We start from the raw sequence: 27329 nt of genomic DNA, 5'->3' as shown, positions 1-27329 counted from the left end.
CAATGTTTCTCGTGCACTACTTCCTCTTCACAATGGTAGCTTAAGGTCGCAAGAATTAGCAACTGAACATTACTCGTTGCCACACGGCAGTGCGGTGCAGCGGAGTATGAATACCTAGAAGGCTGGACTGGTCAGCACAGTTTTTCCCTACTTTTCAAGCCGCTTGCTCTGAATAATACCTTAAATGTAATATTTATCAGCTCTGTACCAGCGCTCATTTAGATGCTGTAAGCTGCCCTGATCTGAAAATGGCCCTGAAAGTGGTTATTCTGGCAATTAGAATGATTTATATATATGCATGTGCATTACAAATAACGATTTGTTTTATTGCTATTTTATTTGTCAAGAATTTACTCAATTAGCTTCAGATTCCAGTATACTCATTAGCTTGACATACAGGAGCTAATTTCCCAAATGTAAGACATTTACTTCAAAAAAATCGTTTTATGCAGAAACTTGCAACAATCATGCAGAATAGCACACAGCCGATTTGGCTACTCAAGAACAGGAAGCACAAATGTCAACAGTTACTAAGCACATCAGCATAGCTTCAAAATGTGCAAGCTTCTCAACTTGAGTCTTACAAACATGATACTTTAGTTATTTATTAATTGCAGAAACTTGGAACAATATATAAAACAGCAGTACAGCCTATTCAGAAAAAGGAAGCAGATATATAACATACTCAACATTTACACAGGCACATTGGCATAGGTTGAAAAATGTGCTACATGGGCCTACATTTCACAGACAAGATTTTTTTATTTAATTACTTTACAAAGTAACTTGTAACCAAGCTACAAAACAGCACACAGGCTACTCAGGAACAAGAACCAGAGATAATGTTTTGAATAGTTACTGGGCACATTAGCATAGCATGAAAATGCACCCCCAAACCCGCAACTTGCATTTGCAAATATAAAACACTTCAGTAAACTATTTACACAAACACTGTAGCACAGTATAGCACTATTCTGTGCAGAAACGTGACATAAATATAAGTAGGAGTACAACCTAGTTCGGTATTCAGAAACAAGCAGACGTATTATGAACAGTAGAGTAAATACGACTAGTTTAACCCTTCCCTTATTTGGCCATGCGCCATTGCACTGGAAAACTAAAAACAAGTATTGTCAGCATTTGACTGAACAGTTTAGCACGTCTAGAAAATGCTTGTGCCCTGGTAGCCTCCGGCTGGTCACGATGAGGGTCTCTTCAAAATCATGATGTTGTCACAAGTGAAGCTGCATCCCTGAAAAAAAAAATTGCTAAGCTTAGCATCTTGGTGCGCACATCTCTAATTACAAAATTTTTACCCTGCTCTATGACACAGACATGGACAGCTCTGTACAGAAATTTTATGTCCAATCGGTTGGCTCAAACCAAAATAGTGAAAACACTGCCCTTCCCAGGCACTATGTGCATATCCTAAAGACCTGTGCAACAAACCATTCTGAAAGTGACTAAAAAATGCATTATTGCATAAAAACATTGACCTTTCATGCAATCTAAAAGGCCTCAAACGTAAGCGAATAATTTGCAAACAATAATTCCAATTCCACCGCCTCACCGGGATGGCCAGTGCTACTGTATCACTCAAATCCTGCCTTAAGACAAGGGGACCTACTGGTGTCAGCCATGGGGATGGCCACTGACTTGCCTAAAATCACAAGGATGCTTGTAGATGAAGGCGCAGCCGGCTGGAAGTGATAGCAGATCACTCTCTGTCTTCCCTCAATTGTGCTATGGCAGAGGGCCAACAAAAATCGAACCAAATGAAAAGGGCAGAACCAGCCTGTGGTCTATGCCTCACTGCTGTGAAAGGCAAAGTTACTAACGGGCTATTCTTCCTGTGCTACATAAGCTAAATCACGAACTTTTGTGGAATGATAATGGGCGGAGTGGTGAAATAGGTACAGCTAGCACAGGACAGAGTTAATTGGAGGAATATGGAAGAGGCCTTCTCCCAGCAGTGAGTATAGTCAAGCTGATGACAAAGGGACATTGGATACCAATCAATATTTCACTTTTCTTACCCTTGGTGCAAACCGTTGCACAGTCCCATTAAAGTTGGCTATAGGAGTATGCATAATTGGAAATGAGAGGGAATAGACTAAACCACTAGGCATGATGCAGCAGCGTCAATTTCAAGCGAGGAAATAAACTGTGTTTTTTTGCTTGCAATACAGCTGGATTTACGTGATCTTCTAGCAGAATGCATAAGAACTGGTATGCCCTCACATGAAGGCAACCTTTAAGGGCAGGCAGTTGGCACTGCGCAAAAATATGAAGGATGGGTAAAAATAAAATAAACATACACTTGCACTAAAGTACCCTTCAAATTAACACTTCCTGTTTTGCCTGCCCTAGACTTCAAAACACAGGGTAAAATTTAAGCTCCAGTAATGCTTGCCTGCCCTAGACTTCAAAACACAGGGTAAAATTTAAGCTCCAGTAATGCAGGCAATAATATGCATGTTTTTATTAAGGAATATCTAGTGTTGGATCCTCTAAATTATGTATATATAACTGCTAATCATTAAAGTACTGAACTGTCTTTTACCGTTTCTTCTGTCTTTATGGTGCATAACGCAGCCAGTCGGCAATGGAAAGATGTATTTGCGATTCTGTGGCCTCTGCAAAATTACTCTTCAGAGTTTCCGAAAACCAATAAAAAAAACAATGAATGAATCATCAAAGGCAAGGCTACACTGGTTGGTTTGTGGAATTGGGTTAGACGAAGAATATAAGAGAAAGCCTCATAGCGTTTGCTGGACAATGGCCTCATCACACTGCATTTAAATGAGGCTTGCACCTAGTGCTGGAAATAATTTCGTTTTAGTACATAATAATTGCCTAAAATGGGCAAAGAAGAAAACCAGCAAAGTTATAGCAGGCCAGGAAAAGTCTATGCTAGCAATATAAAATTATACTGTATATGTTCCTTAAGTAGGAAATTCATTCAGTGCTTTAGAACTATGCATCTGTGAACTGACAGCTAGAAAGCATGGAATGCTGAACTGCAAATGTGCATATGCATGCTACTCATGTGAGCTATAATGTAGCACCTGTGAGGACTTGGTACAGGTGTAGCCAAACAAGTGGCCTTTTTCCTTTTCTCTCAGTTAGAGAGATGTACTGGGCCAATGTGTCGCACATGCACCTGCGCATGATTTGGCGCACTGAATCTTGGACAGATGTGCCACCAACTCGAGAGAAAGGGGCAATCTAGGAATGAAGAGAAATAGTGGTTAGCATTCACATAAAATTTCATGCGTGTGTACTTGCAAAGAAAAAAATTACCTTTACGAGGTCTGTCCTGGTTTTGGGGTCATGAAACTGCCGCTCCAGTTCCTTTAGACTCCGATGAGTTAACACAGGAGGTAGCTTGAGGATGGCGCTGTTGATAGGTTCTACACCTGGTTGTTTATTGTGTGTGACAGCTTGCTCCACCCTTTGCACGGCTTCTTCGAGACCATCTATCTTAGCTCTTATTCCCTTCATCTCCTTGAGCAACTTTCCCAGCACGGCTAAAACAAATAATAGAAATGTAACTTGACCAAGTTAAACATTTCAACGTAATGGTTTGTCTTCTGTAAGTAATAACATAAGCAGTGTTTTCATTCTTTCTGCAAGCAAAGCAAGACGCCTAAGGAACAGTACTAGCAGTTAAATAAAACATTCTCACATTTTCTTTTTTTAGCCAATGTTCTGCAAAGAGCTTAACTATGAAGGTGCATGATAACGCTGCACATATCCAATATGAGATTACCATGCAGAAACATGCACAGATAACATCAATGGACAAACTCTTGCGACGACCTGCAACTCATATCACCAGCATAATAAATTATCCCAAAGGCACACAGCAGTACCTACCATTCTGGTCAAGCTTCCTTTTTTTCGGCAAAAGAACTGTCATTATCTAATGCCCCTTCCTGGCTAGGTGAGGCTGCTTGTATCTGACGATCCTGTGAGGCAAATGGCTGGGGCTTGAAGTTTGATGTTTTTAGAATTTTTGGCGGTGGTGCCCTTGAAACGAACTTCGCAGCTTTCTGTGAAGAATTAAAGCATCCTCCTTGTAGAGATAGAACTAGAGGTTCATCAGGAAAGGCATTGCTATTTTCATCTGAAGACTCCAGATGCGCCGGTGGCCGCCTCTTCCGTCTTTGCCGAGTTACTTCAGCATCTGAGGCAAGATCTGATGTGAATTCTGCCTGCTGCTGCTTTTAGCCTTGCATTTTCATAGCTGCCTGAAAAATATATTAATTTCCGAAAAAGAAATGAAATGCAAAGCACTACTTGTAAAATGTTGAACAAAAAATGTACACTGCTGTTTAGCACTGTGAGTGATGAAAGAAATAGCAGTATAACATAAAAATGACATGTAAAAATTAATATGCTTAGTATATTCATCTACTTAATATTGGCCGCCTTCATTACTCTTGACACAAAAGCAACAGTTCTGGTACTAAGAGTAAAAAAATGCAAATACCTAATTATAAGGTTCAAAGAAGATAAACTTCAAACCTAAATTTTAGCTAATAATACTGCCACAAATTCACTGACCTTAGTGATGTGCTTGAACTTAAGTTACCAACGTGCACATTTTTAGAGACTTAGGTGAGAAGCCTACCACATGTCCACAACACTCGGCATCCGCAGCTTTTACAGTCACTTGATGGTGGTTGTCGCTCTTTGATGGCAGCAGTTATATTTGCGGTGCTCTTGAATGGTGGGCACCTAACTATATTTTCCGAGATCCACGAAGGTGGGCACAACTGAAACTCCATCTTCGTCTTCAAAAAGAACAAGGCTGTACGTGTTCTCCCCTGAAATTATAAAAAAAAATGAATTAGCACGATGGAATCGTTGCCATGGTGGGTGCAGTTTGATGAAGATGAAATGTGAAAAACATGTACGTGGTGGGGGATGTCAGTGCAGATAAATTTCAACCACCCGTGGTTATTTAATCAGTAGCCCTCCATTATAATGTTTTCTCCCATCTTTAAACTCGCCTCAATCCCTTCTCGCATCACTCTTGGTCAATTAATGTGGCTTCCCTTTCTTGATAGACAAGGTTTATAATGTATGAAATCAACTAATGATCTCTGCAAATATTGCCTTCCCCATTATTCCAAAATGCAACTGCTACGCCTGTACTGCAGGTAACGATATGACACAATCTGAGGTTTAACATTCTCAACCTGCACATGGACTTTGAGGGACACAAAAGTTAAAAGCTGCCAATTTTTGACACTCAGGGTTCTTTAACATACACTGACATCACACAAAAACACGGGCATTTTCACTTCATCAAAATGCAGCCACTGTGGCAAGGATTCAATCGCATGACCTTGAGAAGAGCAACTGCAGTGAAATGAACAGTTTAAATATGACAAGTATATCAGTATAGCCTATACTTCTCTCATTTAGCTCATTCCTCTCAGTGGACTAAACCATGGCATGTGTGCAAAAGAGGAAACACTGCATAATTATCTCATCCACTTGGCAAGCACATGCATTTATTTTTGATTTCATCAATAAGCCACACAGACAGATCTTGTGAAAGGTCTTTGGGAGCAAAAACCAGGAGCTCTGGCGATGGCAATGGATGTGAATACAAGTCAGTCAAAGTTTTGAAATAATGGCCGCAGAGGCTGGCCCCTGACACCGATTGCAACATGTTAGTCACTAATACAATGTGGCCCTCCTTTATTATCCAGCCTGCCAATCTTTAGCACAGTTCCTTCGAACTCTAGCAAAGAGTACTGTTTGCCATGAAATCCTGGTGGCACAGGTCCATTTGAGGGCTCTCCTGGCAGCCTAGGATATGAATTGAGAGAGCCTGTGGAGACCTTACCAATGAGGAGTTCCTCACTGAGGCGCCTGATAACCTGCTGAAGAGCTCGAGCCTTTGTCCTTACTAGGGTCTTCAGTTTATAGAGAAAGTTTTCAAAAACAAAGGCAGAAAAGTCATCAAGAGGGTCCAATCTTCTGTCGTCATCAGCTAGGTGCAACAATGAGTGCATGTTATAAACATAGATCGCCTTTCCATATAGGGAGCCAGCCTCAGTAACAACTCTTGAAGAAGGTTCTCAGCCAAGTCCACATTTTGCACCGTGTAATCTGGGCATGCAAGCATGGCAATAGCAGCACTAAGCTTCATAAAATGGTTGTATTACTTCCTTTCCAAATTTACTTTGAGGACAAGTGGCCCGTAGTAGAGTAGAAAGCTCCTAAAAGCAACAGCTAACCAATGCTCTAAAACGTACAGTGAACGTGGCCTACGCTTCTTGTCACTTGGAACATATAAACCAAAACTAGCAAGCATCGTAGATACATGAAGCTGGCGGCTTTCTAGATGCCCAATAACAAATTAGTAGTTTCTTCATTACTCCCAAACAAACTAGGCGCATATAGTCTAGTGGGAACTGTGTGACCATCCCAACACCTAAGCACTGTAGTGGAGACTCTATGGTGGTGATGTTCCTGGGCAAAGCTTCTGAAAGCTTGATCAGTGCGCAAAGGACTGTCATGAGAATTAAGAATTATTTTCCTGTCAAGTGCAGAGTATGCACCATTTTGAGTGCACCTTTCACATCCAAAATAGGCTGTGTGGCCCTTGATGCATTTTACGTAAGCCCTTGCTGGGGCAGCACACACAAATGCATGGATTTTCACATCATAAACCTTTCCATTGTATATAAGGCCCTCATCAAGCAGCTTCCTCATTTCGGAGACAAAATAACTTAGGTATACGCTCACATCCTCTGGCTTGCTGTCACCCTCATAAAGAGCAGCAACAAATGGAGAGGAGTGCGAGCTTTCCTTCACAAACACGAGAATCGGCCAGAATTGCCTTCTCGAGCTTCGGGAGATCGGCAGGCCGTCTACGTTCACAATGAGTGACAATGTCTGATAATCTGCAGGGACAAGCGGGACATGTTCTTCCAGAAAACGAGGAATTCCAAAGTATTGGTAATGACCATTGGCCATCACTGCTGCATCAGTATGCCTCTGCGTCTTTAGTAACGTTCTAGTATCCGTGGGTAACTCTGGATGGTAAGGCTTCAGCACTTTAAGAGGAGAGTTAAGGTGTGAAGCAGGCAATTGACTATTAATAGCCCTACACGCAAGCCCTTCTCTAGACACTGAGTAGGGGCACCAGACTCAGCTGTCATCCTATCTTCATACTCCACCAACTCGTCATTGTCAAAAATCCGCGAGAACTCTGACGTTGCACTGCCTATGTCAGAGACACTGCCAGCGGTGCCAAATTCCGACAGGTGAGAACTGCGGCTTTCATCTGTATCCTCCGCTGGCGCTGATAAAGAGGATAAAATTACGTTATGCGTTGAAAACGCATCTTGATCCAGTTCTTCTCCTGTTGAGCACAATCTCCTGTCACGATCGACCATTATCAGGACTGACATCTGCCGAACAGTTGTCTGGTTTGTCGTTAACAGCCTCTGCTATTCATCGGCGTCATTGCCGGATCGACACTTCGCTTAGTGAACAATTCACTCTCTTCATGATACAACGAATGTAGCACTTTACTAAACTATCATAAAGGGCATGGGTAACACATGCATATATACAGTACTGGCTTTGTGCCAGCGAACACGTGTCACAGCTCAACAACGCGGGTCAGAAATCACTCACCACTGATGTTATCCTCTGTGCAGGCCTCCGTCCTTTCAGCTGAATTCTTGTGAAATGCAACACAGCATCAAGACCACGGTGACCGGAAGAAAACTATGCTAGAATAAGGGAAACACGCGTGAAGAATTTGCTGCGACTGTCCCTGACACGCGGTTTGGCAGGACTAGCTCTTGGCGCGGCCGCGATTTGAACTTGATTTGGATTCGCGACGATCTTCATGGTGGCTGTGGGGCATCAGTGAAACCAGAACTAAATTTCTTCAGCAGGTATAATTTTAGTTCTTAAGTTTAATTGAAAGATAATACAATTTCAGCAGCCTAAACATATTGCAAATATATATATATATATATATATATATATATATATATATATATATATATATATATATATATATATACATACTGTTACGGAGAAATAGCAATGGGGTGTTTATTTACAGTGATATGGCAGTGGGATAAGGTGAAGCCTACTAGCCGCCAGGCACCAACGCTTTCTCCTCTTCTTCTCCGAGACCAGCACAATCCTTCCTCGTCGTCAGTGACTACCTGCATCTAAATTATTCTTGGTATACAAAAATATGTCATTCACGGCAACTTGAGATTTCTCTAACAAGGCTGCGATGCCGTATCCCATGTTTAAATTTCTATCTTTACAGGTCTGTTTTGGCACTGTCTCCCGTCTGCGCATTTTGCGGTGAACAAGAAACATTAGATAACTTTTTATTGTTTTGCCGCCGCTTTACTACGTTGAGAAAACAGTTGATGGAAAGGCCATTGCAACAGCTTGGCCGTAGTTTAAGCAGCCCGACATTATCATTTGGCGCCGCCATCCTTGGGCACAGTCACAGGTCTGTTTTTACCGCCATGCAAAATTTTTTACTGGACTCAAATCGTTTGCCTTGCTAAATATTTAAACATCACTTGTTCTGCAATTGTAGTGTCAATCTCCCGTGAGTGTTACCACTTTTCACTTTATATTTCACTTATTTCCCGCTTTGTTTCCTTTCCTCTACCCCTCAAATCATTTTTATTTATGCAAGTATACTTAAAAAAATTAAAAAAATTCTTTGCTACCCAATTCTTTGCCGATCCCCCTCTGTGGGTATGTGCCATAAGTTAATTGGACAACAACAATAACAACAACAACAACGTCAGTGGCGTGACATTTGCCCCCTACTCAGCCTAAACCCTCTGGGCGGGTTCGTGAGTTGTGCGAGGCTGACACTGGTTCAAGCGGGCAACATGAGATAGTTCGGTTTTGGCAGACCGACGACCCGATGTTGTCAGGCGGGCTATTGCATACGTTAAATCACTCATGCGTTTTATAACCACATATGGGCCATCATAGTGGGCCAAGAGTTTTTGATGTAGGCCATGGTGCCGAATTGGACGCCACAGCCAGGCTAAATCACCTATAGAGTACGTGACCCGCCGGTGACTGGCATCGTATCGCACTTTAGAACGTTCTTGTGAAGCACCAGACCGTAATCGGGCGATTCTCCGAGCTTCTTTGGCGAGACAGGGGGTCTCAGCCAGGCACGGGTCTTCACGGCTTGTGAAGGGCAGGATAGTATCCAGAGAGTAGCGTGGCGGTCTGGCATAGAGCAGGAAAAATGGACTGTATCCAGTCGTCTCATGCGTGGCGGTATTAAACGCATATGTGATGAAGGGTAGTATGGTGTCCCAGTTCTTATGCTCTGCGTCCACATAGATTGTTAGCATGTTGATAAGCGTTCTGTTGACGCGCTCAGTCAAGCCATTTGTCTGGGGATGGTATGGCGTCGAGTGTCGGAAGGTTCCGGCGCATAAACGCATGAGCTCTTCAACAACATCAGCACTGAATTGTCGGCCCCGATCAGTGATGACAATTCGTGGCGGCCCGTGTCGTAAGATGACTGAGTGCAGCAAGAAAAGCGACACCTGATGCGCCGTAGCAGATGTAAGAGAGGTGGTTTCACAATAACGTGTGAGATAGTCCACGCAGATTACAATCCAGCGATTCCCATCCACGGACTTCGGAAACGCACCTACGAGGTCAATGCCTACTTGATCAAACGGAGCTGTCGGCGTCTTCACAAGGTGCAGCAAGCCAGATAGAGTTGCAGTTGGACGTTAGTGGCGTTGACATTACTTGCAACTGGCCACGTATTGTTCAATCGTCGAGCGCATTCTCGGCCAGTAAAATCTTTCTTGAGCACGGTGGAGTGCTCGAACCGATCCCAAATGCGCAGAAGTTTGATCATCATGCATAACACGCAATACGTCCGTGCACAGCGTCTTGGGAACTACCAGTAGGTATCGCTGGCCGACAGGCGAATCACTGTTTTTCCATAGGAGGCCATCACGCACACAAAAATGGCTTGTAGGTACGCTGGCTTGGGCGGCGGCAAAGAGAGGCTGCAGACTGCTATCATTTTGCTGTTCCGTTTTGAAAACATTCGTGTCGGGAAACGCTAGTTCGAGGGTCGATATATGATTGTCAAAATCGTCGCTGTCAGGTCTAGTCGTGGCCATTGGCATCCTAGAAAGCCAGTCTGCGTCTGCATGACGCCTCCCGCTTTTGTACACCACGGCAAAGTCATATTCCTGTAACCGGAGGGCCCAGCGTGCGAGACGACCACATTGGTCTCGAAGGTTCCGCAGCCAACAGAGTGAGTGATGGTCAGTTACAATAGTAAACGACCGTCCGTACAAATATGAACGGAAACGCTGCACAGCGTAAACTACAGCCAGGCATTCCTGTTCGGTGACTGTGCAGTTTCGCTCCGGCTTGCTCAGGGTGCGATTTGCGTACGCGATAACATGCTCTCGTTCATCGTGCCGTTGGACAAAGATTGCCCCGAGACCGATTCCACTAGCGTCCGTGTGAACTTCTGTCACTGCAGCAGGATCGAAGTGACGTAGGACGGGTTTCGATATTAAGAGAAACTTCAGTTGACGAAATGACGCGTCGCAGTCTGGTGTCCAGTCAAAAGTGGAGTTTTTGTTGAGAAGGCACGTCAATGGGTAAGCAACGTCAGCAAAGTGATGTATTAAGCGTCTAAAATACAAACACAACCCTAGATAACTGCGCAACTCCTTCACTGTCTGCGGGGGTTTAAAAGACTCAACAGTGGCAGTTTTCTGGGGATCCGGCATTACACCATCACCATTGACAAGGTGTCCTAGCACCAACGCTTGGCGCTCTCCAAAGTGGCACTTTTTCGAGTTTAGAATTAGGGCGGCGTTGTGCAGACAATTCAAGACGCGTACTAGACGGTCATTGTGTTCTTGGAAGGATTTCCTAAATATGACGACAAATAGCAAAGACAAACGTCCCATTTTAAGCCGCGCAAAACTGTGTCCATAAAGCGTTCAAATGTGGCTGGTGCATTACACAGCCCGAATGGCATAACATTAAACTCATAAAGGCCATGTTGCGGAGGCTGTTTTTTTCTTATCCGCAGGGTGCATTGTAATTTGCCAGTAGCCAGATATGAGATCAAGACAAGAAAAATAGGATGCACCAGAGAGGCAGTCGAGGGCATCGTCTATGCGAGGAAGAGGAGAGACGTCCTTTTTCGTAACAGAATTTAGACGCCGTTAATCGACGCAGAATCGGCACGAACCGTCTTTCTTGCGTACAAGAATGACAGGGGCAGCCCAGGGGCTAGATGACTCCTGTATCACCTTCTTCCGTAGCATGTCCTCCACTTGCTCATGAATGACTTTGCGCTCCGATGGAGACACCCGATATGGCTTTTGACGAATGGGACGAGCCGAACCAGTGTCGATGGTATGATGGGTCTGATGTGCAGGGCGAGAGGTCGGTCCATCTGTTTGAGAAAAGTCAAACATAGGCGAAAAGGGTAGAAGAATATCCACAAGAGTACGGCGTTGAGGTGAGCTGGGATCGGCGCTGATTATGCGGAAGATCGAAGTCTCATCAGCAGGCAGAGGTACGGTGGCACTCGTAGCATCTGTGACCAAAGCAATGACGTGGGGCGCATCGTGTCCACAGGAAGCAAGCTTTAATCATGTTGGTAAAACTGCGGGCTAGGACGATGGATAGATTGTCCATAACGAGGCACTACCGTGATGCACTGAGATCATAGTGAGGGATAATAACATTTTTCTTAGCATGCTGAGTGAACTGGATGCACCACGGTCTGAAATGAAACCTGGTCAAGAAGCGGACACGGGGACGAACGTAGCAGACAAAGGTGGAACTACTGTGTCTTCGGTAATACTAAAAACTGTTTCTTCATTACGGCAACTTTCAAAACGAGTCGGCAGATGCGAGCCGTCAAAATGAACCTCTTGACTTCGGCAGTCCACGGTAGCGCCACAAACAAATCCATTCCTAAAATGATCTCATGCGTAGAGCGGGGTAAGACTACGAATTCGGCTTGAAAAATTGCACCACCCACAGACACGTGCGCACTACACACACCCAGTGGTTGCAACGCCTCTCCACTCACACCACGAAACGTTGAAGCACCACCGCCTTTCCGGGGCAGTCGCTCTACCGACTGAGCTAACCTGGACGGCTTGCAGATCAGAAGGTAGGGCGATAGCGAATTGATCTATAACTCGAAGTGGGAATAATGTTGGTCAAATATTTAAGGGAAACCCCTAAGGTGGAGTAGAATTCTAATTAAGGAGTAATTACTCATTGTTATCCATCCGAGCGCAGCCTTACGGCTACGGCTGATCTGCTAGCCGTCCTGGTTAGCTCAGTCGGTAGAGCGACTGCCCGGAAAGGCGGTGGTGGCGGGTTCGATCCCCGGATTAGAACGAATTTTTCTTTAACTACAAAGTTTCTAAGAAAGCTGTATAGCTTTCCTTTGTAGCCGTAAGGCTGCGCTCGGGTGGATGACAATGAGTAATTACTCCTTAATTAGAATTCTAATTCACCTTGGGGGTTTCCCCTAAATATTTGACCAACCGCAAGTATAGCCGAAAAAGGGCATAGGACAGAATTGGCGCGCAATGTGAAAGTACTAAAGACTGAAATCTGTAGACAAGAAGTGAAATAATAAACTAGAAGCAAAAAGAAGCACACAACAGACACATCCGTGCTTTGAATCTTTGTCTTCCGTTTCTACATTCTTATTATTTTATTATTTCGTTATGAATGCTGCACCTTATATTAAAAATGGACCGCTTGAATGACAGGTAAATTCTTGTTTTTGTGCCCAGAAACGTTATCGGAGCACGGACGTGTAATTATTCTGTGTGGTAATTTTTGTTATTCATTTTTAATGAATGCATTGAAAACAAAAGCGCATATTGCATGGCTTCTAAAGTTACTTACTCTTTTCCTGGTAGGATTTGTGTAATTTTTACAGCCGTGCAGTACCCTCGGTAGAGCCGGGTCAGACGTTAGTATGGGAGGTTTAGACGGCAGACGCTGCAAGTGCGGCTAGGTTTGATGGAATTTCGTAATTGCGCTGTAACAGCCACGCGAAGAAATACAGAGGAGTGAAGAAAAAGAAGAGTGTTCCACTTGTAGCGGTTTGACGTGCAGCTCGATCCACGACGTTGCATCCTTAACTCGGCTCAAAGGCATTCACGGGATCAACATCAGCTGGCCCCGAATCAAATATACATGCGTGCGGCAGGTAGAGCGATCGAGAGACCTGTCCCGCTCCCGGCGCTCCGTGGCATCACTGGAAGCAGCGCGGCGACCGATATCCCCGGGGCGACGGACATCGATATGAAGACGCCGGTCGATGTGGACGGGAACAAAGGCAGCAGCGAGATCCCTCGTGATCCTAGGGGCTCCTACAAGGCCACGCCCCCTTCGATAGGCGCTCCTGACGTCAGCAAACTTGAGCAAGCACCGGTAAGGCCCTCAAACCTTCGTGGATAGCACGCAAGCGAGCTTAAACGCAGCACAATATAGATGAATCTTCAACAAACAACGAAGGCAAATTCATCGAACTTTTTTCTCAGCAAATATAATGCTGGGAACAATATCTTTCTTGCAGTAAAATAAAAATCATACGGACAGAAAATTAAGGTTTGCGACAGGACATCATTTTCTTCTTGTTGCACAATATATACTCCTCTCATTGATAACAAAACTGACTTCGGGACCGTCGCATTGAAGTGAATAGCGGCGCAGCCATGTTATGAGCGCGCTCTCCTGTCGTCATCGCACCTTATTTTGCTTAATTTACCTTCGGAGCTGATGTGTGCATATCATATTGACGCTTATCGTGACCGTTTTGTTGAAAATCCGCCACTGTCAGCGTTATGAGCATAAAATCGCAAGCATGCTTTTGCCACGCGGCAGTTAAAAGGTTAAGTGGTTGAGCGCTGAATCTTCGGCGATGGCTTGTGGCACTTAACTAGATGAGGTAATATCACAAAGTTGAGAGGGAGCCAATCAAGAGTCGGATATAAAATCAACCTTCTAAGGCTCTGTGATGCTGACTGAAGCACTCTAAGCCTAGGTCATGCAGACACGTCACTTTATCGTCATAAAGCGCGGCTTCATATTGTGGGCCTCAGCCCTCACTCAGGGGAGTTCGTGAGCCGCCACCCATGCGACAAACGACCGGCAACAACGTGAACAAAAGAAACCGCTTTAGTTTGAGCAGTCAAAAATAAACTCTATGATGAAAGATATGGTGAAACGCATGGTGAAAGAAAACAATCTTGCGAGTTGCTACACAGCACCGTACAAGGAAGCGAGCATCGATAACACGCCACACAACCAGGTGGAAACACAAGAGCCAAGCCGCATGTGGCGAGGCCGGAAAGCGCCTGCGCTGCCGGACAAAAACACGACGCTTCGAAAACGCACACACTCACGTAGAGCTCCCGGCGAACGCCGCTGCCCGGGCCGTCCAGCGGGAAAAAAGCCCCCTGCGGCTGTTTGCTCGTCGCTTATCTAGACGCTCGGCGAGTCACGTGCAACGTTACGCGTCAGAGTCCAGGCTGCCTGACATGCGCAGTAGCGTCGGCGCCGGCCGAGTTCGGCCGGCTGCGTTGTTGCATTGATATGCTCCAAAACAGAGGGGCCGAGGGCCCCACACTCCCCCCCTCACAAGACGGTGCCCCTCCCTAGGGTTAAAAAGAGAACTGTAATATTGTTCATAATAGACAGAGTAACGTTCATGAGGTTCAAAAGGCACTGCATGTGTGTTCACGACAAATTAGACATCGTCTAAGTCCAAGAGGTTGTCAGCTGCCACCGCGTCTTGAACTGCAGGTGCTTGGGGCATGCTTTGGCTGTGGATTAGAGCTGCGGCGAACTCTGTGAGCAGGTGGCGCCAGGCGTCATTTGGAGCACACGGCTGCAGAGCCTGGCGCAATGTGTCGTGCAGCCGCTGCTGCTCCTGGTGTAGCGCGCTGAGGGAGTGCGCCTCTTGAAAGATTATGCATGTATCGCATAGTGAGCACCAGCCTACGTTGGCTTCCTCGGGGAGGGGCCGGATGGGGTCTCTACGGCGATGCTCCTCCACGGTATGGCCGGTGAATGGCGGTGGTGCCGGTAGACTGCCTCTCTCCGGCCGTACCTGCGTCTCCCAGGCGGAGGCCGATGCAAAGCACGCCACCGTGCCGTTGCCGATGTGGCCCCAAGTTGCTACGTGCCGCCAGCGCCCGGGAACCTCGTCCCTTGCTTGCCGACGCCGTGGGGGAGCAAGATAGGCGGGTCGACTGTACGGAGTCTGGACCGTCCTGCGATGACTGCGGCTGCAGTAGGCCGCGGAGCTGCCATCATAGCTGGGAAGGCTCCTTTCGTTGCGGTGATCACGTGCCATCCTGTAGAGCAACGGAAAAGGATGGGGACAAGGATCGGTCTGCGTATGGAGGTTCCAATTCGGAGTGCAGCGACAACGATGAAAGTGTTGTAAAGTCCAAGACACCATTACTAGTGGTTTAGACGCTCGTAGTAAGGTCTTAGATCATTGATGTTAACGGGGCCAATTGTCCGACCACCATGCATGTTTCGGAGAAGCTAGGCTAGACTGCTGACGCGTTTTATTATTAAGAAAGGGCCCTCTCATCGCGGCACGAGGGAGGCTGCAAACCCCTTTGCAGCTTCGCTGAATGGGTGTGTGCGGCGGAGGACCTTGTCGCCAGCAGTGAATTCCCCGTGTCGCCTTCCCTTGTTGTACTGACTGCAATGCTCCAGGCGGGCGATGTCCAGGTTTTCTCTGGCCTCCTTCAGGGTCCCAGCAAGGCGGCTCGATAGAACCTGGGTGAACCGGGAGTAATTGGATGGTGGTAATTCAGAGCTGGAAGTAACGTCGTGCTCGATAGGAAACCGGAGTTCGCGACCAAGAGGAATGGCTGCTGGCGTAAAACCTGTGGATCGGTTCACCGTGGTTCTTGTGGCGAAGGCCATCTCCTGGATTCGAGCGTCCCAGTCCTTGTGGCGTTCTGTGAAAGCCACCAGCATTGTCTTCAGGTTTCTGTTGACCCGCTCTGTAATGTTCGCTTGAGGGTGGTAGGGTGTCGTTTTTTTGTGCTGTACTCCGAGAGCTTTACAAGAGTCAGTAAATGTCCCGCTCGTGAAATAACTTGCGTTGTCAGTTATAAGCTGCGCTGGGAAGCCAAAACGGGTGAACGTTTCTAGCAGCTTATCCCAAATTAACTTAGAGTCGAGCTTTCGCAGTGCGTATAGTTCTACCCATTTTGAGAAGTGATCAGTGAGCACTAACAAATAGCGATTCCCTCTCACCGATCGGGGGTAGGGACCTATTACGTCACAGGCCACGATTTCCCATGGGTATCGACTCTGTACGGGTTGCATGAAGCCCGGTGGTTTCCCTCCCCTCGGCTTCGCGATCTGGCAAGTGTGACAAGCGCGAACATACTTGAGGACGTCCTTTCTCATCTGAGGCCATGTCACGATACGACACAACTTGTGATACGTTTTTCTACCATCGCTATGACCCGCGAGGCATGTGTCATGGTAGTACTCGAGGAAGGCTTTGCGAAGGCTCCTAGGGACAACGACCCGAAAGGGGGACTCACCGCCGTCCGCATCAGCAGTAGGTATATACCGCAAGAGTAGGCCGTCAGCTGCTTCCAGGTAGCTGTCGTAGTTGCCGGCTGGTACTGTGCTGGGCCTGCTCAGACACTGGCGTATCTGGATGCACTGGTCATCGGTGTTCTGGGCGTTCAGGAGCTGTTGCCTAGAGACTAATGTTCCCCAGGCGTCTGCGGGCGCTGCTACAGCCAGGACTGCAGGTGGTGGCCCCCCTTCTCCGGAAAGTGGAGCTCTGGACAGGGCGTCTGCTACCTTATTGAAGGTTCGCTTGCGGTATTCCACCCTGTAATTTTAATTTTAGAGGGCGAGAGCCCAGCGGGCCAGGCGGCCAGCTGGGTTTTGCAACTTTGAGAGCCATGACAATGCCTGGTGATCTGTTTGAATGATGAACTCGGCTCCATCCAAATACATGTCAAATTTATTTAGTGCGAAAACTATCGCTAGACGCTCCTTCTCTGTCACGCTATAGTTGCGTCTGGCCCAGTAAGGGTATGACTCGAAAATGCCAAAGGGCAAAGCTTCCCTTGATGCTCCTGAAGCAATACCGCGCCTATGCCGTACTCACTTGCGTCCGTTTGCACCGTGAATGGCAGGTTGAGGTCGGGAAGCCGTAGGCGTGCCGTATCCGCGATCGCTGCGGACAACGCTCGAAATGATCTATCCTCAGTGTCCGTTAAGGACCAACGGGCGCCTTTCCGAAGTAGCTAATGGAGGGGTCGTGCTAGGTCGGCGCAGTTCGGAATGAAGTGCCGGTAGAATCCTACCATGCCCAAAAAGCGCTGGAGGCTCTTGACGTCTGTCGGCGGTGGGAACTTCAGTATGGCCTGGAGTTTTTCATCTGGGCGGACTGTGCCTTGCTCCACTACGAAACCAAGGAGGTTGATTTTATTTGCCACCAACTGGACCTTGCTGGGATTAATGGTGATACCTGAATTCTGCATTCGCTGAAGAACGTTGGTTAGATGATTGAGGTGTTCTTCTAGACTCTCCGAGAACACTACTACATCATCCATGTGGGCCATAGCGTAGTTAAACTTAGCGTCTCCGAGCACAATATCCATTACTCGCTGAAAAGTGGCAGGTGAATTACACAAACCGAAGGGTAGCCGTACAAACTCGAACAGTCCTCGATGGCAACTAAAGGCAGTTTTTTCAATGTCATTACGGTCAATCGGGATCTGCAGAAAACCTCTGCTACAGTCAAGAGTAGTAAAAAACTTTGCTGATCCAAGTGAATACATGACCGATTCGACAGATGTAAAGGGGTAGGAGTCTCGAACTGTTGCAGCGTTCAGCCGCCGATAATCGACGCACAACCGTGCTGTGCCGTCTTTCTTAGGCGCGAGAACAACAGGGAATGCCCAAGGACTTTTTGAGGGTCTCACCGCACCAGTGGCCAGCATTTCGTTGAGGGCACCATCCAACAGTGCTCGCTTGTGGACGCTCAAGGGCCTTGGGTTGAACCGGATCGGACGAGCACTGCTGGTGTCGATCCTGTGAGTCAGAACGTTGACCTTCCCAGGGGCCTCCGTGAACATTGCTGCGAAGGGCCTCAGTGTCCTCTCGATTCTGCACCTTTCGGCTGGTGATCCCCTGAAAGACTTCAAAACCGTGAGAATACCACTTCCAGTGACGGTGTCCGAATGGCTGTTTGTGGCCAGCAACTGTGAATGCAAAGCACCAGGTTGTGCTGTGAACTTAAAAGCCGCAGTATTCATGCCGTACTGGTAAGTTTGGTTTCGAAGGTCTATCACGATTCCCGCCTTGACTATGAAGTTACGGCCCAATATCACTGGACAGGAAAGGCCGGGAAGGTGTAGGAAGCGCTGTCTAATCTTTCGCCCATTGATAGTGACTGTTAAACGGGCTGCCAAGGTGGCAGATGCTACGTGAGTAGACGCCATACGCAGGTTGGTGCCTACACTCCGTAACCGGAGGTGTTTCGCATCACAGGCGTTTTTAACTCTATCGCCGAAAACTGAAACTGTAGAGCCTGTGTCTAAAAGCGCAGGCACTTCTATTCCGGCCACATTCACCGCAACCAGCGGCATATTGTCAAGGTGGGTCTCATTACAACGAGATGTTGGCGGAACAGCACTCACCGTTTGTTCCTGAACCTTTTTGGGTAATGCCGGAGGCTCCCACGTTTTTCTGGGCCGGGTGAGCGGTTCTCGTCTCTGCTTCACCGGCGGTCGTTCACGGTTGTATTTTGTGGCAGCAGGATGGTGTGACGACCAAAATATCCTGCATCGTGGTGTGGTTCTGGCCCCCCGAACTCCGTCAGCAGGAGGGGGCGAACGACGACTTGCACCCACAACTCCGTCAGCAGGAGGGGGCGAACGACGACTTGCACCCACAACTCCGTCAGCAGGAGGGGGCGAACGACGACTTGCACCCACAACTCCGTCAGCAGGAGGGGGCGAACGACGACTTGCACCCACAACTCCGGCAGCAGGAGGGGGCGAACGACGACTTGCACCCACAACTCCGGCAGCAGGAGGGGGCGAACGACGACTTGCATCTGACACCGCGGGGCAGTCGGCAGGTGCTGCAGGTTGTGTACACGGCACGCCTACCGGCACTTCATGGCAGGCTGCAAGGAGGCGCCCGGGACCGGTAGGTTGCGGGCCGGCAAGTGGTCATAACTGCTTACCACTGCCGGCCGTCGTCGTTTCCCTGCTTACGAGAGCCGCGGGGACTTGGGCACTGGCTTCTGTAGTGGCCTCGACCACCACACTGGAAACAGACCGGAAAGTCAGTGTTTGTGTCGTCCATACCTTGCCGCGTGCTTGGATCCGCAGACCGGTGACGGCCCTGGGTACGCCGTGGGGGTGCTCCCGGGTTCCGGCCTCGGAGTGGGAAGGGGCCCGGTGATCCAAGAGCTCGGTAGCTGAACGGGTCCACCGAGCGAGGCAGGGGCGGAGGCAAACGAGGTCCCCCATTTGTAGTGAGCGCACCAGGCCACGCGCATGAGGGCTCCAGGGCGGTTTCTGGAGGGGGCGGAGGCCGATAGGTCAATTCGTCTAACATGGTTCTGGCCCCCCGAACTCCGTCAGCAGGAGGGGGCGAACGACGACTTGCACCCACAACTCCGTCAGCAGGAGGGGGCGAACGACGACTTGCACCCACAACTCCGTCAGCAGGAGGGGGCGAACGACGACTTGCACCCACAACTCCGTCAGCAGGAGGGGGCGAACGACGACTTGCACCCACAACTCCGTCAGCAGCAGGGGGCGAAGGACGACTTGCACCCACAACTCCGTCAGCAGGAGGGGGCGAACGACGACTTGCACCCACAACTCCGTCAGCAGGAGGGGGCGAACGACGACTTGCACCCACAACTCCGGAAGCAGGAGGGGGCGAACGACGACTTGCATCTGACACCGCGGGGCAGTCGGCAGGTGCTGCAGGTTGTGTACACGGCACGCCTACCGGCACTTCATGGCAGGCTGCAAGGAGGCGCCCCTGACCGGTAGGTTGCGGGCTGGCAAGTGCTCATAACTGCTTACCACCGCCGGCCGTCGTCGTTTCCCTGCTTACGAGAGCCGCGAGGACTTGGGCACTGGCTTCTGTAGTGGCCTCGACCGCCACACTGGAAACAGACCGGAAAGTCAGTGTTTGTGTCGTCCATACCTTGCCGCGTGCTTGGATCCGCAGACCGGCGACGACCCTGGGTACGCCGTGGGGGTGCTCCCGGGTTCCGGCCTCGGAGTGGGAAGGGGCCCGGTGATCCAAGAGCTTGGTAGCTGAACGGGTCCACCGAGCGAGGCAGGGGCGGAGGCAAACGAGGTCCCCCATTTGCAGTGAGCGCACCAGGCCACGCGCATGAGGGCTCCAGGGCGGTTTCTGGAGGGGGCGGAGGCCGATAGGTCAATTCGGCTAACATGGGGGCCTGGATATCAGAAGCCGCTTTTGCGAGATCGTCCAGTGACGAAAAGCTACGCCCCCGCAAATAAGCCTGAAAGCTTGGGTGGGCTTTGCGTATCGCTTGTGTGACCTTCTCTGTTTCTGGTGCAGAGGGGTCGGCACGCTCATAATGTTTCTGAAATGAGCGTATATATTCCAAAAGGCTTTCCTCCTCTGCCTGTGTGCGAGTGTACAATTCATCTTTAATGCGGACGGCATAGTCGGGGGGAAGGAACTCTGCCCTTAGCAACTGCTCGAAATGAGTCCAGTTTTGAAATGTCTGTCGACGCCGCCAGCGTGCGGCGGAGCCTTTCAGGGCAACTGGCAAAACCGCGTTGCAAAATAATGTCGTCTGGTAGGGCTTCCGCGTTACGGTAGTCAAGCATTTCTTGTAGGAAGTCTGCTACAGATTTTTGTCCGTGTGCCCTTCATATGTCGGCACTGCGAGCTGCAAACGGAAGGTGGGTGGTTCAGTTTGTGCCTGTCGCTCAAGCAGCGTAGTTATCCGGCTCAAAACGTCGGTCATATCTGCCGCGGCCGCCCCTTTTTCCTCGTTGTCAGACATTCTGTCAGTCGTGTGGTTGGTTGGCTCGTTACGATTAGTAAGTTTACCTGAGCGTAGAAGCATTAGAAATGGAACTGTCCGAGGAGAAATGTTTGGCCCACAGCTTACATTCCTTGACGCAGTTGTATCAGGCAAGTTACTGGGGCTGGCTCCGGACGGGGGTGGTTCTCTTGCATTGACGGTCCTCGCGGCACGGGTGCGTGCTCAAAGTGGCGGGTAACAACTCCCTGAAAGCTCAGAAAAAATCTCTTTGGGCGCCAAATGTGGGCCTCAGCCCTCACTCAGGGGGGTTCGTGAGCCGCCACCCATGCGACAAACGACCGGCAACAACGTCAAAAATAACCTCAAACACAACGTCAAAAATAAACAGCAGTCAAAAATAAACTCTATGATGAAAGGCATGGTGAAACGCATGGTGAAAGAAAACAATCTTGCGAGTTGCTGCACAGCACCGTACAAGGAAGCGAGCATCGATAACACGCCACACAACCAGGTGGAAACACAAGAGGAAAGCCGCATGTGGCGAGGCCGGAAAGCGCCTGCGCCGCCGGACAAAAACACGACGTTTCGAAAACGCACACAGTCACGTAGAGCTCCCGGCGAACGCCGCTGCCCGGGCCGTCCAGCGGGAAAAAAGCCCCCTGCGGCTGTTTGCTCGTCGCTTATCTAGACGCTCGGCGAGTCACGTGCAACGTTACGCGTCAAAGTCCAGGCTGCCTGACATGCGCAGTAGCGTCGGCGCCGGCCGAGTGCGGCCGGCTGCGTTGCTACATTGATATGCTCCAAAACAGAGGGGCCGAGGGCCCCACAATGTTTATGTTGGGTGGTCACTTACTACTGGAAACTGGATAAGTAGCGACCATGTGTGATATTAGAGGCGCGAATTAAAGTGAGGAGAAAGTACACGTACGGAAAAGCAATGAACTGCAAAGGGAGACGCAAAGGTGAACCTTTAGCACCATCGCGTCATATATCCTTCAGAGCAGAGTTTAGGTGCCCCGCCCACCTCCTTATAGTGATTAAGCATGCATTTCTCATCAAGACAGTAAGGCACCACTACATTTAAGAAGTGGCAAACAATAATATATTGTCATAGAATCACAGAACATCAAGACGTTTAGGAAAGACCCCAGATAGGATGTCTATACTTAATCTGTGTCCTTTATTTTAATCCTGCAATCAACGAGTTAGATAACCGTGTTGCCCCTTCAGCTCATGAAGGGATGCATGCTCATCAGAATATATATCGAGTATTCATGCCACATCCACTAGGGCTTTCTTGGCATCCACTTGAAGGAACTGTATACTTTGAGGCCTACACTGGTACTTATTTAGCGTGCAAATGAATGCTAAGCATCTTATTCCATCGCTCTATTTTCATTTGCGGCCACTGTAGCTGCATGTGACCTGAGATCCCTTAGGTCGAGTGGCTGTCCGACATTTGTCTTGAAATCCTTTTGATGGTCGTAATCTACCGTGAAAAATTGGCAGAAGTATTTATTTTGTGTATATGGGTGAAATTTCAAAGCTTACCGTAGATATTACAATATGCATACAATATTTTATATATTAGGTGGTTTACGCTGCTGAACCGAATGTGGAGCTAAAGCTTTTACTGCGGGTGACCGAGAGTTGCATCGAACACAACCAGCGTTCCGTTGAACGCATCAAAGTTAACAGAGGAGTGCAGATTACATGCATGCCTGTTATGAGCGTATCTGCGTGACATAGGGGTAAGGTGAATTCAAATAACGTGGCAGGCTGATTTTAATGTCACCCTCCCACATGCAAGGAGAAACCCGAGTTGGCGCTCTTTCAGGCCCCGACACTGACTCTGTAGGCTCGAGCTGGCTAACTTCCGCTTCAAGATTGTTGCTCCTGTCTTACCATGGCTGACCCCAACGAGCGCTATTCACTCCTCCGCTTCGGAAATACAGCGGGTAATGTGGATGAGGGCTGGAAAGGTGCGGCGGAGTGCAGACCCGTTTTGGTTATTTGTCCTAGCGCGACGACTTAAATCAGCTGATCTGGGAGAGAAACGCAGTTTTTGCGATTTCATCGGTGTTATTTAAAAATACTCTTTCGTCAGTTTAGAAGTAATGGAATACCTAATACTAGCGCTCTTTTCCTTACAATAGTAGACATCCTTTTATTGCTGAAAATACCTCAAAAATAGTAAGAGGGGACACCTTTTCGAAAGGAATGTCTTCTGTGGCTAACAAAAATTACAGAACGAGATAAGGCCCACAGTCATGCTGCAGAATATTATTCTTTTGCATCAACCTGCTTTTGTTTAGACCCTGTCGAATGAGCTCCTCATGTGTATCTATATTTTATATAGAGTAAGATAATTTAAAGTACGGAAATGCTGTTCAGCCTACTCGGTAAATTTAGACTCAATAAAGTACGACACCACAGAGCTATAAGCTTTGTTTCTACGCAGTTTTTGAGTCTAAACTAGTTGAGGAGTAGTTTAAAAAATGGTTAAATATCCGCAGGTCGCATTACCTTTGGTATGCACCTTGGGTTCCTATGACTCAGTCCACACTGATGACCTCTTTACTTGTACTGAAAACCAGTGCTTCATATCGTGTTTCTTTGTGTAACTTTCAAGAAAGCGGTATAGGGTGGCTGTTGAAAAGTGTTCAACTAAAACTGACGACAACGCTGCGTGCTGTGTGGGAAGGAAACTTGTAGGTTTAGCATCAAGATACAAATGCAGCTAAATTGGTCACCGAAGACATGCTCGTTACTGCCATCTCATTCTAAATCGAGAAGTTGGCGCTAGCAGGGCACGCAAGGCGCAAATAAGATAGCCAGTGGTAGATGAGAATAACAAATGGGATTTAAAGGGGGGACAAGATTAGTAGTGGGCGGCAGAAAGTTAGATTCGAAAGCTTTCCGCGTTCATGTTGATGCAGCTGGCACAGGACTGTGTTCATTGGAGGAGTATGATAGAGGCCTTTGTCCAGCGCGGTGGGTGTAGTCGGGCAGATAATGAGGATGATCGAAGAATGGGGTGTGAGAGAAACTACCACAGTAAGAAAATGGCACACGTTAATACATGTAGAATTCTGCCTAGAGAAATATCATGTACACATAGGCAAGTTCCCTGCTAGGTGCATGTGAACAGAAGGGGAAGCAGCATTGACGCAAAACGCAGTGAAATGAGCCCGCGTTAAGAGTTAGCGACACGCATAGTCTTCCCGTACCCCACGGAACCCAAGCCCTAAAAAGTGCTTATGGTGGAGTTTCGATGATGCATGCAGCGAAGTTTCAGCGTGAAGTTTTCATTTCGGCGGCCTGGAGAGCAGTTCCTCATGCGAGTAGAGTGCTAATTAAGGCCATGCAGTGAGCGAATAGTCGCAAGATGTACTCACTGCACGATTATCTTGCGTTTGCAGTCGCACACTTGAGTTAAAAAAACAACAACAATTTTTACGACTTCGTTGCATTTGCTGAATCATTAGTGTAAGATAAATCCCACTAAGGCTAAGGGCGCTGTTGCCGGCATAGAACTCAATCACCAGAATACCGAAGCCTTCTCTCCAACATGAATGACAATTCGAATCTGCCGGTGGCTCCGTTTCAATGGAGGCGAAACGAAGAGGAGTCAGTGTGCTGTGCGATGTCAGCGCTGTTATTTTTGCGATTGTAGGAAGAAGGAAAAGAAAATTCACGGGCCTGCTACTGGCTCTGTAGCTAAGCCACGTGAGGGCAGAAAGGAAAGTAGAGAAGAAAAAAAGGAAGAGTAAGACGCGCGTCGCAGCAGCCGTCGCCCACCACCACCGAAGCGGTGGCGGGTGCAGTGACGGCCTGCAACCGATACAATTCCGTCGGGAGGCTAGCCCCCGCCGCAATTAAGCGGCGGTGACCTACCAGTGCCAGCCATGTAGGGCCAGGAGCAACCACCTCCGACCTTTCGATGTCAGCGCACGTTAAAGATCCCCAGGTGGTCAAATTTACTCCGTAGCCCTCAACTACGGCACCCCTTTCTCTCTTTCCTCTTTAACTCCACATTCCTCCCTTCCATATCTCCCGCCGGCGTGGTGCAGTGGTAAGACGCCCGACTACTGTGCCGGAGTACCCGGGTTCGTACCCGACCTCTCCGGCTGCGTTTCGATGGAGGCGAAACGAAGAGGCATCCATCTGCTGTGCGATGTCAGCGCACGTTAAAGATCCCCAGGTGGTCGAAATTACTCCGTACCCCTCAACTACGGCTCCTCTTTCTCTCTTTCCACTTTCACTCCCACCTTCCTCCCTTCCCTTACGGCGCGGTTGCGGTGTCCACAGAAAACAAGGGAGACAGTTACCGCGCCTTTCCCTTCCTATAAATCAATCAATCCCTGCCCTACGGCATGGTTCAGGTGTCCATAGAACAAATGTGACAGATACAGCCCCTTTCCCTTCCTGTGAACCAATTAATACAAAGTGAAAGCATTACTTCACTATGTTTACAAGTTTCTGTCCGCACAAAGTGTCCGCACACCCCCTCCGCAGACTGTGTCCGCAGAACGTGTCCGCAAAATCGTGTCCGCAGCAGTTGTAAATATAATTGAGAAGTGAGAAATTGAGAACCCCGCCGGGATGGTGCAGTGGTAAGACGCCCGACAACTGTGCCGGAGTATCCGGGTTCGATCCCGACCTCGGCGTCAGCGTTTCGATGGAGGCGAAACGAAGAGACGTCCGTGTGCTGTGCGATGTCAGCGCACGTTAAAGATCCCCAGGTGGTCGAAATTACTCCGTAGCCCTCCACTACGGCTCCTCTTTCTCTCTTTCCACTTTCACTCCCACCTTCCTCCCTTCCCTTACGGCGCGGTTGCGGTGTCCACAGAAAACAAGGGAGACAGTTACCGCGCCTTTCCCTTCCTATAAATCAATCAATCCCTGCCCTACGGCATGGTTCAGGTGTCCATAGAACAAATGTGACAGATACAGCCCCTTTCCCTTCCTGTGAACCAATTAATACAAAGTGAAAGCATTACTTCACTATGTTTACAAGTTTCTGTCCGCACAAAGTGTCCGCACACCCCCTCCGCAGACTGTGTCCGCAGAACGTGTCCGCAAAATCGTGTCCGCAGCAGTTGTAAATATAATTGAGAAGTGAGAAATTGAGAACCCCGCCGGGATGGTGCAGTGGTAAGACGCCCGACAACTGTGCCGGAGTATCCGGGTTCGATCCCGACCTCGGCGTCAGCGTTTCGATGGAGGCGAAACGAAGAGACGTCCGTGTGCTGTGCGATGTCAGCGCACGTTAAAGATCCCCAGGTGGTCGAAATTACTCCGTAGCCCTCCACTACGGCTCCTCTTTCTCTACTTTCACTTTCACTCCCACCTTCCCTCTTCCCTTACGGCGTGGTTCAGGTGTCCACAGAAACAAGTGTGACAGATACTGCGCCTTTCCTTTCCTGTGAACCAATTATTATTATTATTATTATTTTTATTATTATTATTAAATTGAGAAGACAGAAGAGGTTAATAAGTGGTGACGTAAGGTTGTGTCCAAAAAATAATGAGGCCATTAAGTTTATTAGGTAAATAATTAGAATAACTGGCTCAAAAGAAAGAATTGGCGCAGTATCTGTAGCTGATTGATTGATTTATAGGAAGGGAAAGGCGCGGTAACTGTCACTTTCTTTGGACACCTGAACCGCACCGTAAGGGAAGGGAGGAAGGTGGGAGTGAAAGTGGGAAGAGAGAAAGAGGCGCAGTATCTGTCATATGTCTGTGGCATCGCGCCTTAAGGGAAGGGAGGAAAGTTGGAGTGAAAGCGGAAAAAGCTGCCGTAGTGGAGACGTCAAGGATGTGTAACCGGAAGCAGAAACGAAAATCGGCATCATCAGCATCATTAGCCTGACTATCTACCGACACCGATCTGTGACGTAAGCACGAAGCGGTGGCGCTTCTATCGCCAGCGTGGTCCGACTGGGTGTGAAAAATAGGCTTAGCACCCATAGGAATACATGGAAGCAAAATAATCGAAAGCAGTTTTCTAATTTCACGAATTATCTGTGATGTTATTTGGTACAGAGCACCATGAACACCTTGGAATAGATCGCGGAAGTGTGAAATCTCATTACCGAGGCGAAGCATTTTTAAAACAACGCGAAACGTATCGGGGTGCAGTTGAGAGGGCGATCCCATAGAAGCACATGTAAACACAACTTACCGCAACATTTTGCTCGGTTCAGCAGCGTTGAACCCT

The 27329-nt window shown here is 48.2% G+C and overlaps 2 pseudogenes; both read right to left on the bottom strand.

The window, feature by feature from the left end:
• Nucleotides 1-2559: 2559 nt before the first annotated feature.
• LOC146186927 (uncharacterized) lies at nt 2560-5036 on the bottom strand (annotated as a pseudogene).
• A 410-nt stretch (nt 5037-5446) lies between these two features.
• LOC146186926 (uncharacterized) lies at nt 5447-7536 on the bottom strand (annotated as a pseudogene).
• Nucleotides 7537-27329: the final 19793 nt, after the last annotated feature.

Source organism: Amblyomma maculatum, chromosome 6, assembly GCF_055883805.1.
Source record: "Amblyomma maculatum isolate TAMU_Amacu chromosome 6, ASM5588380v1, whole genome shotgun sequence".
In the NCBI taxonomy this organism is placed as follows: Eukaryota; Metazoa; Arthropoda; class Arachnida; order Ixodida; family Ixodidae; genus Amblyomma; species Amblyomma maculatum.
The sequence above is the reverse complement of the archived record's forward strand: the minus strand, read 5'-3'. Positions and strand labels throughout refer to the sequence as shown.